Below are 12531 nucleotides of genomic sequence, written 5' to 3' on the forward strand. Positions count from 1 at the left end.
TTTTATTGGTGGTACAGTGGTTCAGTGATTAGCAGTGCTGCATCAATGTGTTTGTTTCTTTTCAGTCAAAGCATACAGGGATGTTAGGCATAAGGTATCAGGAATACTGCTCATTGCCCTTCATCAAGGCACAACCTTAAGAAAAAGAGTTGGTCCACGGACACGAAGCAATGACTGTAAGTAAGTAAAATATTTTAAACGATTTCAGTTTCACTTAAGCCAAACATTTAATGCGCAACTGCCTCAGCACAAGCTTGAAGGAGAAACTCCCTGGTCTAGATGTGTAGAACTGCATGAATAACTGTGCTAAAAAAATAATACACGTGTGACAGGGAAAAGAAATGCTGACTGTATGTGCTATAAGCGCTGCATGGCATGGCACATTCTGCTAAGCCTTCAATTACAGCTGTGCAGAAGCAGAGAGGTCAGACAGTGGGAGTGACGCAGAAGGAGCACAGAGGGATCTCATTACCTCAAAAAGCCTCTGGGGAGCTATGGATGACTGGAGTGGATGGAGCCTGAGGATTTAACTAATAGCATCCTTGTCTCCTTACTGAATGTCTTCATTAGCACTCGTACCATTTGTGTTCCAGTACTGCCTTTTCATACAACTGGAATCTAACATGTCTTGAACAGCTTCAGTTGAGCCTCTTTACTCTTCTCCAATGGCATGCTACTCTTAGTGACTTTCAATGGAGGCCTTGTCTGTGGTAGCTTTACAGTACACAGCACAGCTAGAATTACACATTTTGTAAAAGCCGCCCTTATGTTTTGCCACTGTGAGCCAAGAAATGTGCAGGAAAGCACACTGTTAGGAATGTCTGCGTGGAGCAGCACCCTTCCTGGGGTTTCTGTGTGTGCTGAGTGGGAAGAAGGGTTCTGGCTCCCACTTGATTTCTCAAAGGAACTGGCTTGAGATAACTGGAGTTTCAGTGCAGGCCCTCCCAAATGTGAGTCATAGTCTCACTCTGTGCTATGTATAGAAAAACTCATCCAGGTGTGAAGAACTCATTTTATGAACTCATTCTTCTATATGTTGAAGGTATGACCCCAACCAGAACAAAAAAGGATAATTCTGTATGTACATGTAAGAGGGGCAATGGATAGTTAAAACAATTAAAAAGTGGTAATGTTTCAGATGTAACTTGTGGAAAGAGGGATAACACTCATTAAAAACAAAAAAAAAAATCAGACGTTGACTTAAAGGATAAGTATGATGATATTCAGGGGAGCACATAAATGATATACAACTGCAACAAAAATCTGAAACGTGTCCCATCAGTGGTTTCAAAATTCTCCGTCACATACAAGGGAGCACCTGCTATTGGTCATCAATAGACTTAGACTTTACTTTATTGATCCCAATTTTTGGGCAATCAGGATCAATACCCATTTCTTGTCTTCACACGTGTCTTTTCAACACATTTGACCCAATGAAGTAACCTACTGTGAGAGATGTCCAAAAAACAACAGACATTAAGGGACTACTTTGGTGCTCTGCCACCTACAAAAAAACAAAAAACAAAACTCAAACCAAACTCAAGCATAAGAAAATATCTTTCTCTGAAAAGTGGCTCTAACATGTGTCATGGCTTGAAGGCAGCGATGAGTGCACCAAATGTGGTGCAAGATATGACGTCCACATCTAGCAGACAAAACAGGTGTATTTTGAATAGGCTCAAAGAATTTCAATCATCCATTATTTGATCATCATGATAGATTTGATTTGATCTGATTTGATTTGATAGACAGTGAGATATAAGACCACATTATGAATAGGGTGAGTACCATCTCCTGGGATTCTGATGAAAAAAAAATTGTGCACCACCAGTGATATTCCACATTTTGTCATTGTCAACATTAAATACCAAAACCAACAATGAGTTAGTCAGTTTCTCAGTCTTTTTGACTTCTCCAGCCTGCCTGTAGCTCTCATACCAAGCCCATTTATTCCTAATGAAGACATCAATGTTAATAAACAGGTCACGGGAGAGCCATGGAAAAGACATGACTTATGGTCAGATTGATTTTCAAGTGGTGGCTGTCTACCTGCCTTTTAGCAAACACTTCCCTTAAAAGTGCTTAAAGAAGCAGCTTTGGGTATCCTGTGCAGTCAGCTTATGAGAAATTCCCTAATTCGCTAAAACCACCAAATGCCATTGTTCATAAGCTTCCACTCTGCCCACCTTGTACTGAGACACACATGGACACCCTTCTTGCATAACAAGGCTTCATTTCAGGCTTCACTTGATAGAGGAACACAGAGAGCTTCTGGCTCAGTATTACTGTCAGCGATCATTGCCTGACTGACATCTGACTGTCAATTCATCTTGAGCAGACTGCACCATGTTTTAAGACCTGAAGTTTGAGAAGATAATAAATGAGCCGACAGCACAAAGACAAAGACATTTTTCCACAAGCTCTACAAATTCATCCCACCCACTCTTTTTTACACTGTTCACCTTTGTGCTCTCCTCTTTCCATTTCTCTCTTCATTTCTCCCAACCTGAATGCATTTCTACAGAGCTCTAACGTCAAACGAGTGCAAAGGTTTTCAGTGCTCCGAGAGCCCTCTTCAGTGAAGGCCAACCGTACCCTGTGACATACAGTCGACCGCACACCATCTCACTTCCTTGGCAACCGTGACTCATTTCCCTAACAACACTGCAAGGACAGCTTCATAAAAAGGGAAGCTGCAGCCACTGCACAATTAGTCACAGATGGATGCTGTTATGAAAGCAACCACTGATTTTAAGTTATGTGATGACAAACTGATCTAGTCAGGACAGATAAGCACTGATGCAGATAAGACCTGAACATTTCTTATTGATTTATGGACACGTGGCTTCTGCCATAGTAACAGCAGTAACTGCTGTGAGGTGTAAAGGCTGTGAAGGTGAAATCCTTCTCTCATAATACTGCCAAGTAAGGAGCATGTAGACTCAATGCATAACACAAATCATTTCTGTTCAGCAAAGCCTTTTTTTGTACAATTCTCATATCAACTGGAGGACAGGATAGTATTACAGGATAGGCTGGCTAACCATATGTCATTAATAGAATAAGCATCGCATTGACTGCGTGACATCTGAGCTTAAGGCTTTGAGTCGCTCCACTGGACCCCTGCATCCCAAATGGTGACAGCAATGGAGCATGTTAACAGCCTCACAAAAGGCAGTGTGTGTTTGTGTGTGTGTGAGAGAGAGAGACAGCAACAGAAAGCAGATCTTTTAAAGACAGTGGTTGCCATAGCAAGGTCAAAAGTGTGCATCAGCAGAATGAGGAAGAGATTAATTTTGTTAGAATTTTGTCTGTAATGTGGATCTGTAGTGTCTGTGGTTAATAGAATGACATGTGAGATCCTCTTCAAAGATTTCAAGTTATCAAATAGTACTAAAATGCTATACATTACCACTTCCACAGTGCCAAATACTCATCAACCAGGATGACACGGTCTTAAGTTCATGTAATTCTCTCCATATCGAGAATGCAGTATAAACAGTGCTACAGGTGAAAGAGTGATTATTCCATAAGTCACATAAGGTTATGCCAGTGAACTGCCTACATCCATCCATCCATTTTCTATACCGCGTATCCCTTTCAGGGTTGCAGGGGGCTGGAGCCTATCCCAGCTGTCAACGGGCGAGAGGTGGGGTACACCCTGGACCGGTCGCTAGCCGATCGCAGTGAACTGCCTACATGCTCCAAATTAACCTCCAAATAAACCATATTCACACGACAGCCATTTTCCTGATGTCACACTCAGGTGGGAAGCTCAAATGCTGTTATCAAAAGGATAATGTCGAATGGCCGCGTTTCAAGACGTACAAAGGTAGGAAAAACGGCAAATCTACCTCCTCCTGACCACTTGGTGTCCTAGCTGCCTCAAAGGATCTCAATGATTAACTGGCTAGCTGGTTAACCGTCAATCGGTTAACAACCAAGAATATTTTTGACCAGTAACACATGTAGGTTTGTGTACACACACACACACACACACACACACACACACACACACACACACACACACACACACACACACACACACACACACACACACACACACACACACACACACACACTGTGTGATGCATGCTGGTCCTAGGCTATCACCCAGTTGGTGTGCCATATGGCAACATGTGGGTCTCAATCAGGGTGGTAGCGGTAGCGGTTGAGTGTGAAAATATTCTGGCTCTACACACCGTTATTGGAGAAAGCAATTGTCTGCGCAGGCTAAACTGAGAATCTGCTAGCTGAATATTTTTTTTTCACTGATCTTTGGTCACAAAAGACGAGAGATAACAGATTTGTTACTGTCTGAGTTAAGCAAGTCAGTGTATGTTTAAGTTCTTTTGTCACAATTACAAGAACCAGTCGTTGGTAATGAAATTCATGTTCTCACACTCTATCCAACAATGCTCATAAAACATAAAACAGGGCTAAAAAGAAAATCATGCAAGTAAAAGAGAAATGAGAAAAAGACATTTTAAAATATAAGCCATAAATGTATGTCTCTGTGTGTCTGAGGTGGAACAAAGACAAGTTCAGTAAAGACAGAAACGTATTTTGATCTGCTTTATTTCATCCAACACTAATGCATCAAACTACGCTGGAATCAACAACCAAAACTGGTCCTCAGGATTGGCTCAGGACATCCCCATACGATACATTTCAAACTGTATCTATTGCAGTTGGAATTGTGGAGCCCTTCTGCCATCCAACCTCAATCCACTAACACATCTCTGTATTATCTCAGAGTCTCCACTGTATTCATTGGATAGGTTGTCTACCAAAGAGCCAATCCTGGCTAATCACTCATTAACCAACTGAGCACAATGAGCGGCTTGTTGAAGCAGCAAAGTGCCGAGAGTCTCCCATGCGAACACTACACATTTTTGAAAGAGTGAATGCAGACTCTCATACAATAGCGTGAAACAACATCCAAGTGCAGACCCTTGTGTACTCACTCAACAGTGTAATTATAAACATCACCCTTATTTAGGTCTACATTAAAAGTGATGTTTTAGGGTAAATTTAGATTTACAGTGACACCAATTATTATTCAATTATTATTAACAATGTAACTTTAAAAATCAACACTCACCAAAAATCTTCAAAATGGCCTAAAAAAAAAGTTTCCTCATGCCTGAGAGCCGTCCACTCACTGCACTGCAAATGCATCTTTTCATTTAGTGTCCTCAGTTACTAATGTCTTTCACAGGTAAGCCGCTTTTCCGTTCCAAAGTGAGTTCTGCAAACTCGGCATCTCAATGGCACTTCTCCAGATGGGGTGCTCTCATAAGCATTACATAATGTCCTTGAACCACAGCAAGCACAAAAAACAGAAATTGAAATGGGGAAAAAAAGCGAGCAAGACACCCACACATCTGCACCATCCACACTCAAACGAGCATTCACAGGAGGCATGCATCAGTTCATACTGGCTGCAGGGCACTGCAACATTCGACACAGCTTTCCATCTAGAAGTAAGCCACGCAAAGTTATTTCGTAGGTTTCCATGAAGCTTAGGGCCAATGCACTGTCTCATCCCAGTGCACTATAGGCATATTATGCACAACCTGATTTAGGAGTCTGAAATGTATGATTGATTGTATATTTTTGCTTATTAATAAATGATTCACTTTGAGTGTGTGTGTTTACAGGGAAAATCATTTTATCGCCAGACTGCCAAAGACAGAGTGTAATTAGTGTTTTGACAAAGGGGCTGGGGGCAGGGAAGGTGCCCAGGAAATTGAACAATTTAATAGACAACAGGATGAAGAAGCATTTCTCTAATGGCACTCTAAAGCACCCCATCTCAGCAGCACAGATCCTCTCCAAACAGCAGAAGTAAAAGAGGGTGCAGCTTTGATGGCCACTCAAGAGTTTTCCTGAACAAGACACATTGGGAGTTTTGAACAAGTGTGACTTAAAATTAGAGGTTAGGTGATGTGAACAGAGCATAGGGTGCATATATGTACACAGACAGGGTGCTACAGTACTACCATTTTTTGAAGTACACCTAAAACGCTACCTAAAAAGACTAAAAACTGATGTGTTCAAACAGGGATACGTGATTTCAAATCCTTTCATACATAATTCAGTGAGTAATGATGCACAGTTTTAAGTGGTATCACCACATACCACATTTGTTAGATAGTAAATAAAAGTAAAACTTGGAACAATATCATGGTCTGTGAACACAAACCCTCCTACGGGACTTTAGTGACACGATGAGGACAGAGAAGTTTTAACAGTCCATCCGTTGTCTGTGCCAAATAATAAAGTATGAATGACAAAATGATACAAGGTGTCTCCCTGAATGCACTGGACAAGAGGTGAGTACTATACATTGACATTAACACCTGGGGGACAATTTAAAGAGTTTAAAGTTGACCCAACCAGCATGTCTGCCCTTGAAGAAACCCTAGACACATGGAGAAGAACTCCACACACACACAAATGAAACCCAGAAGTTTCTTGAAAAGTGGCAAGAGTGCCAACTACTGAGTCACTGTACTGCCCCTAGGGATATTCAGTGCTTTGTCTTTGTAATATAGTGTAACAGGGAAATTACAGACTAGATGTTGGATCCTCCAGACACAGGTTTGCACAAACCATTTCAAACAAGTGATCTGCCTTTAATCTCCTTTTATTATGTGACTGAAAAACAATTTGCTGCACTAGTGATGATCATATTAGGGGGAGAATACTTATGCCATCAATTGTTTTGTGCTTTACATTTGTTTTTAATTGAAATCAACTTGCAGAAATTTGCAACATGGCAGACCATCAGACTGTCAGCATGTGTTATGATAGTGTCTGCAGGGTTTTAGGGTGGGACTCACTGACTGTGGGGAATCAAGTCTTTTCTTAATCAGTTTTGATTGTGTTTAAAGTTACTAATTTTAGCGGCATGAATTTGCATGGCTGCAAACTCACAAAGAATCTTGTCTTTCAAACTGTCAATAGTTTAAAGCAAGAAAAACAAGCGTTTAACATAAAGAAAAACAAAAATAATGTCGGCTCAGATTCCATTGGACAGTTAAAACAGAGAGTCTGAGTCTCCCGCAGATTTGATGACGTCAATGACAGAAACCTCTGAACCTGGAGTGACTTTAGAGAACCCAGGCCCAGTTGTGTCCCACTCGTATTCGTTATTTTGCCTACAGTGGGGAAGCTTCCTACGATTTCACAGCACAATGTGGGGGAAATCCTGGGAGTGAGAGATGGAGAGAGGCATCAACCAAGTAAAGGTCATCTTCACTCTACACTCCAACCTCAAACACTTAGACCAGTGAGTACTGAGATGAGGTTAGGTTCACCTTAAATAGATCAAACAAGCTTAAGCAGTGTAAAAACAATCCAGACATTTTGGTGGAAATGAATCACTGACCGATGTTCTGGTGACCAATGTTTTTGCTCTGTTTTTATGCCTGTATTTACATCCTTGCCACTTTAAACACCGATGTGACACGTGTTGTCAAAAGTGCATTCTGAATACATTGTGTCAGAAATAATTTTGAGGTGATGTTTGAAGCTAAAAGCAGACCACTGTGTCTTCTTATGCAACTTAACTACGCCATCGAAAAATCATTTGGTGAAGGTAACATCCCTTTTTTTCTGTTCAGTTTGATGTCTCCTTCAATTTGAATGGGAAAAGAAAAAACAGCAAAGGAAAGGAGAAAAAGAGAGAGCATTTATATGCACAGCAAAGGCTGTACTGAAGCAGGATTAGTGCTGATCTCTGGCTGGAAGCACCAGAGTCAGAGTTAATGAGTCCGATTAGTCCCCAGTGAGTGTTTGGGGATTAGCACACTGTCCACCAAGAGGAACCCTTCTCATTTCAAGCCTGAGGTGGAGAGAGAGCAGGGAGCCTGGCTACAAGTGGATCAGAGAAAGCAAGGCAGAAAGATGAGAGACAAAGACACAGAACATGGGGGAGAGGGTAAAAATTGGTGAAATTGTCAGCTTTATGAGTGGCTAGAAGCATTTAGAAAACAGCATTGGCTCTAATGACAACAGCAAATGCCTATTATTTAAGCAATCCTGCCTCTGTGTGCGTGTGTGTGTGTGTGTGTGTGTGCGTGTGTGATAGACCACACATGTACTTCAAAATAATTCTTAGAAAATGATGCTGTTTGGGAGGTGGGTGGGGTTTATAATAATAATAAACTTTATTTGTATAACACCTTTCCTAAAAGGAGAGCAGATCAATGTGCTTGACAACAAAGAAACTGCACGCACTAAGTGCTTCATATAGAAAAAGACAGAATGGTGTTTTTATGTGAAGGATAGAAAATGAATGTAAAATACTGCAGCAGTACTGCACAAATCAGATTATGGTCTCATGCTTATCTGTGATGGTGGAGTTCTTCCAAACCTTCATCACAGAAGAGAAACAGATAGCTGCAGTGCAAGAAAGATATCGAAGGCATTACAAGAAGAGTTGTGTGTGTGTGTGTGTGTGTGTGTGTGTGTGTGTGTGTGTGTGTGTGTGTGTGTGTGTGTGTGTGTGTGTATCTGTGTAGATGGTGTCAACCCGAGCTCTCAAGAAAACCTGCAACAAGTAGTCACATTCACATTTCCTGTGGAGGTTCCCCATGTTTCCTGTCAAAGTCACTGTCAAGCACACAGGCAGTATGCACACTGAATGTATGTGTGTTTGGCAGAATTGTGTGTGTATGTTTAGGTAAGCCACACAGGTGGGCAGCATTCTCTTTAGCACCAGTGATGATGTATAAAAACAACAAATTGGACCACTAATGGGTTTGTTTTGTAAAACAGTGACAAAAGTCAAGAGGAGTCAAACTAAACAGACCAAACGCTTCTTATTCCTTCATTGGTTCAGAAGAGAAAAGCAACTGTTACTCAGCAACCATGGCCAAAGCCTGGTCAGGTAAACAGTGCACCAAGGGCCTCAGACTGACAATAAAGATGTCTAAATGAATGCACATCAGACAAAAACCTATAAGATCTGATCCACTGTGTGCCAGGGACTCCAAATGCATCACTGCTTTTACTCTGGGTGGAACATAACAGTGCAGGCAGTTCATATGTAATCTGAAAATTAAAGAGTCTCTAAAAAAAATGCTCGGTTTTTGACAAAGCCTTACAGACCCCTGGAAGTACTTAAACCTCACTTTGGGCACCACTGCCTGGTCAGCTGAGGCTGCATGACAGAGGAAAAAGAAACACAAAACAACTCTACCACTGGTTATTAAGAGACTCGTCACAAAACAACGATGAGGATAGTAGACTCTGTCGTCACTCTGAACAGTACGGATCTGTTCCAGGGTTTTTTGGGAGCACATGTGTCTCTGCCGCACACCCCCCGACAGACTGCGCCTGTCCAGATCCATCAAACTGTAAAATTATTCTCATAACATGCACAATCACAACAAGCTTCCCATCGTGCCAGAATGAGATACATCACGGCATCACAATGGATAATTGCACACCAATGGCAAATGCCAATGTATGTGTCACAATTCAGATTACAGCTTTTCTGTGAAAGGGCCGAGGCACTGTGCTGACCCGCTGATCCATGACCAAGAATATATAGTCTTGGTAGCCTGCTGCTCCATACCACAAAACCAATGCCCTGCTTGCTATCTCATTCGTTGTTTAACCCAGTGTACTGCTGCTCAGAGACATTTGTGACAATTTTGCTGTACTCACTATTTAAGTACATTTGACTTCAATATCTTATGATGGCTAGATAATGAAAGTGAAGCTCTGCGCTCATCACAGAAAAGCAGCCACTGGTAACCCCATAGACTACGTCCATTTACTGGGGCAGAAGTGACAAGGGGATTAGTGATGTAATCATCCAAATGATAACATGTCCTTATGCAAATGGTGAGGCCAAATGCATCAATGTGCGCTGTGTTACAGTGGCAAGGATGCTTTTATCGTCTAATCCCTGGGTTCGGTATTTTTCATTCTTCTGTTCTTTGCAACCATGAAACAGTTCACAGTACAAACAACAAAAGCTACTGAGATTGAGCAAACAGCTTTAATCAGCATTTTTTTTTTTTTTAGTGAATAAATCATATGCCATACGATGGGTTTGATTTCACATGTTAAAAACGAAAAAATAGTCACTTAACTGGCAAAATAACTGACACCTTAACTGATAATGAAAACAATCATTAGTTGCAGCTCTGTACCACATGACAGAGCAGAGTGGCTGCAGTTTACATATTGTGTTGTGGTATCATGACGTGTATGTGAGCACTTAAACGTACGTATGCTACTAAATAGAATAAAAGCAACAGTTAACAAGAGGTGGACGATTTGGCTGCATGGTTGTTCAGTAAAATCCAACCATTATGACCTCTGGTCCTAAAACAGCATCTGGTGCTTGAATTTCTGCATTTGCGCTGGTAAGATCAACAAGCTTGCAACTACATACATAAAAAACTGTGAACACTGCAGGGTTCATAAAAATATTGATCTCAAGAGCCAGTGTTGTCCACTTAGAAAACAGTCAGGCTGTCACCTCCACAACAACAATATAAGCCCATTTACCTTGGAGCCACTGTGATGTGCTGACATAAATAACAAACAGCAAATTGACTCTTTCTTCACAGACAATAGTCCAAATGAACACTGTTGACAGCGAGGTCTGGATTATTCTGAGCAACTTTCATTGCTGTGGATAACATTAACAAAATGTTTTACTGGTATTAAAGCAGAAGTCTGAGAAGTCGACGCTGCAAAATGTGGACATACAAAACCATAACCATCTACAAGGAATAAGTGAGACTTTATTTCTAAATTGGGTGAATTGACCATTTGAGATTAATGATCCTTTGCTTTGAATTCATTAAAAGCGACTGACTTTGCCTTCCCATGCCATCTCATGGCAGGCTGCACAGTGCAGGCAGCGGCTCTGTGGTTACTAACCATCAACAAAGTCAAACAATTTTGACTTTAAAAACTTCACTTGCTGAACATTAAAGCCATCTGTGAAGCAACGACTGAAGAAAAGACCAGTAAAGTGCCAGCTGCAGTTAAACGGGAACTTTTAGGGTTCTTTGACATTTCTTTTGTCCAAAATCTCCTGTTTTATGTGTCAGTTCTTACAAAGTGACTCTGAAATGAGAGGGTGCAGGCTGTCAGACTCCTGTTGAGCCCATGAGCATAATGTTCCAGGTAGAGATATGAAGAAATAAACTCTTTCAAATCAGCATCGAAGCAGCAGCAAATTTTGCATACTTGTTTAAAAAAAAAGAAAAAAAGAAGAAGATCATTTCCTGGCCTAAAAATATTTTGGGGTCAGGCTTATTTGGAGGAACACCAAGTCACCAACAAAAGACAACACAAGCAGACTTGTATTGAAGTGCAAAGAGCCTCAGCACATCCATTTGGACGCACACACTGAAGAAATGTGTCAGAAAGTCATCAGCCCGCACAGGAAGCACCACCATAGCTTCACACATATTCCGCTGCATCAGGGATAATCTGTTTTAATGGGGACGCGTACGTTTGTGAGGAAAATGGCACATGTTTTGACTGTTTTCAGCTCATAATGGATTTGGTTTTCGCTGAATGCTCACAGTTTAGCCATTTTTCTTTTAGCTACAATTTAACGAACAAGTCTACATCAAGTTCACGGTGAGACAGCGCATTTTGAACTGTGAAGGTCGAAGTGAGGTACACACCACACCGGCAGCTCGGTGCTCAGTCGCCTCACTGGCTGAATGCTCGGTTAATGCTAGCTTAACTCACCCGAAACGCACCCAACTCAGCACCAGACTAGGGCTGACGAGAGCAGCCAGGTGAACGGGATTTTCACGCCGCACGAAAGCCCAGGAGAAAAACGTCATATTTATCTACAAACTCCGTCAAACTGTGCACATTTGGTACAATCCTCGACCCAAATATAAACCTCTAGACAGGGTTGAAAACTTCTGAGCTAAGACGTCCGTCTTTTTAACTGGCTTTGTTCTAACGAGGCACCAATTAACCTTCCCTTGAGCGGTGTGGCAGCTGACACAAGGATTTTAGGCAAAGTTTGTACCAAGCTCCATTATTTTCTATCCAACAGAGTTTTGGTGTCTTACCTGACAGACTTAAATAAAGCCCCGCGTCGATAAATCTAGCTATGGTGATGACCTGTAAATATATATCAGGAGCGCGTGCTGTGGTCCCCGTGCTCCTCTCCAACTGTCAGTCCGCGCGCTGCTACGAGCGAAGACGCCCCTCCTCCATCTCTGTCAAACACACGCTCACGCGCGCGCCTACCGGCAGTTCTCACGTTTTGTTTTTTAATTCTACTGAAACGCCACTTTTCCATGTCAAATTTCATGTCATTAGAATAAACCATTAACGCCAACAGAGGAAAAAAAGTCACTCCAACTCAAAGCAAGAAGGTGTCTCAACACGCGGTTTAATTGTACTGTTTTTATTGCATGAATTGTAATAGCTGCAGAGAAACGTTTCAGATGAGTACAGTTGGGTTTTGAAGCCTTCCTGCAGTGAACAGAGATGGTCAGTGGACATTCAGATGGCACGGCTAACTTT

The 12531-nt window shown here is 41.6% G+C and overlaps 1 protein-coding gene across 2 annotated transcripts in view; it reads right to left on the bottom strand.

Moving 5' to 3' along the window:
• Positions 1–12206, bottom strand: part of adcy7 (adenylate cyclase 7) — a 59095-nt gene extending 46889 nt beyond the window's left edge. Inside the window, exon 1 of one of the 2 annotated variants that reach the window (XM_070959551.1) lies at positions 12072–12206. The gene's annotated coding sequence lies outside the window, so the exon portion shown is untranslated. The remainder of the gene's footprint in view (positions 1–12071) is intronic. The other variant, XM_070959469.1, reaches the window with a different exon arrangement.
• Positions 12207–12531: the final 325 nt, after the last annotated feature.

The sequence above is a fragment of the Chaetodon trifascialis genome, chromosome 1 (assembly GCF_039877785.1).
Source record: "Chaetodon trifascialis isolate fChaTrf1 chromosome 1, fChaTrf1.hap1, whole genome shotgun sequence".
NCBI classification, from domain to species: domain Eukaryota; kingdom Metazoa; phylum Chordata; class Actinopteri; order Chaetodontiformes; family Chaetodontidae; genus Chaetodon; species Chaetodon trifascialis.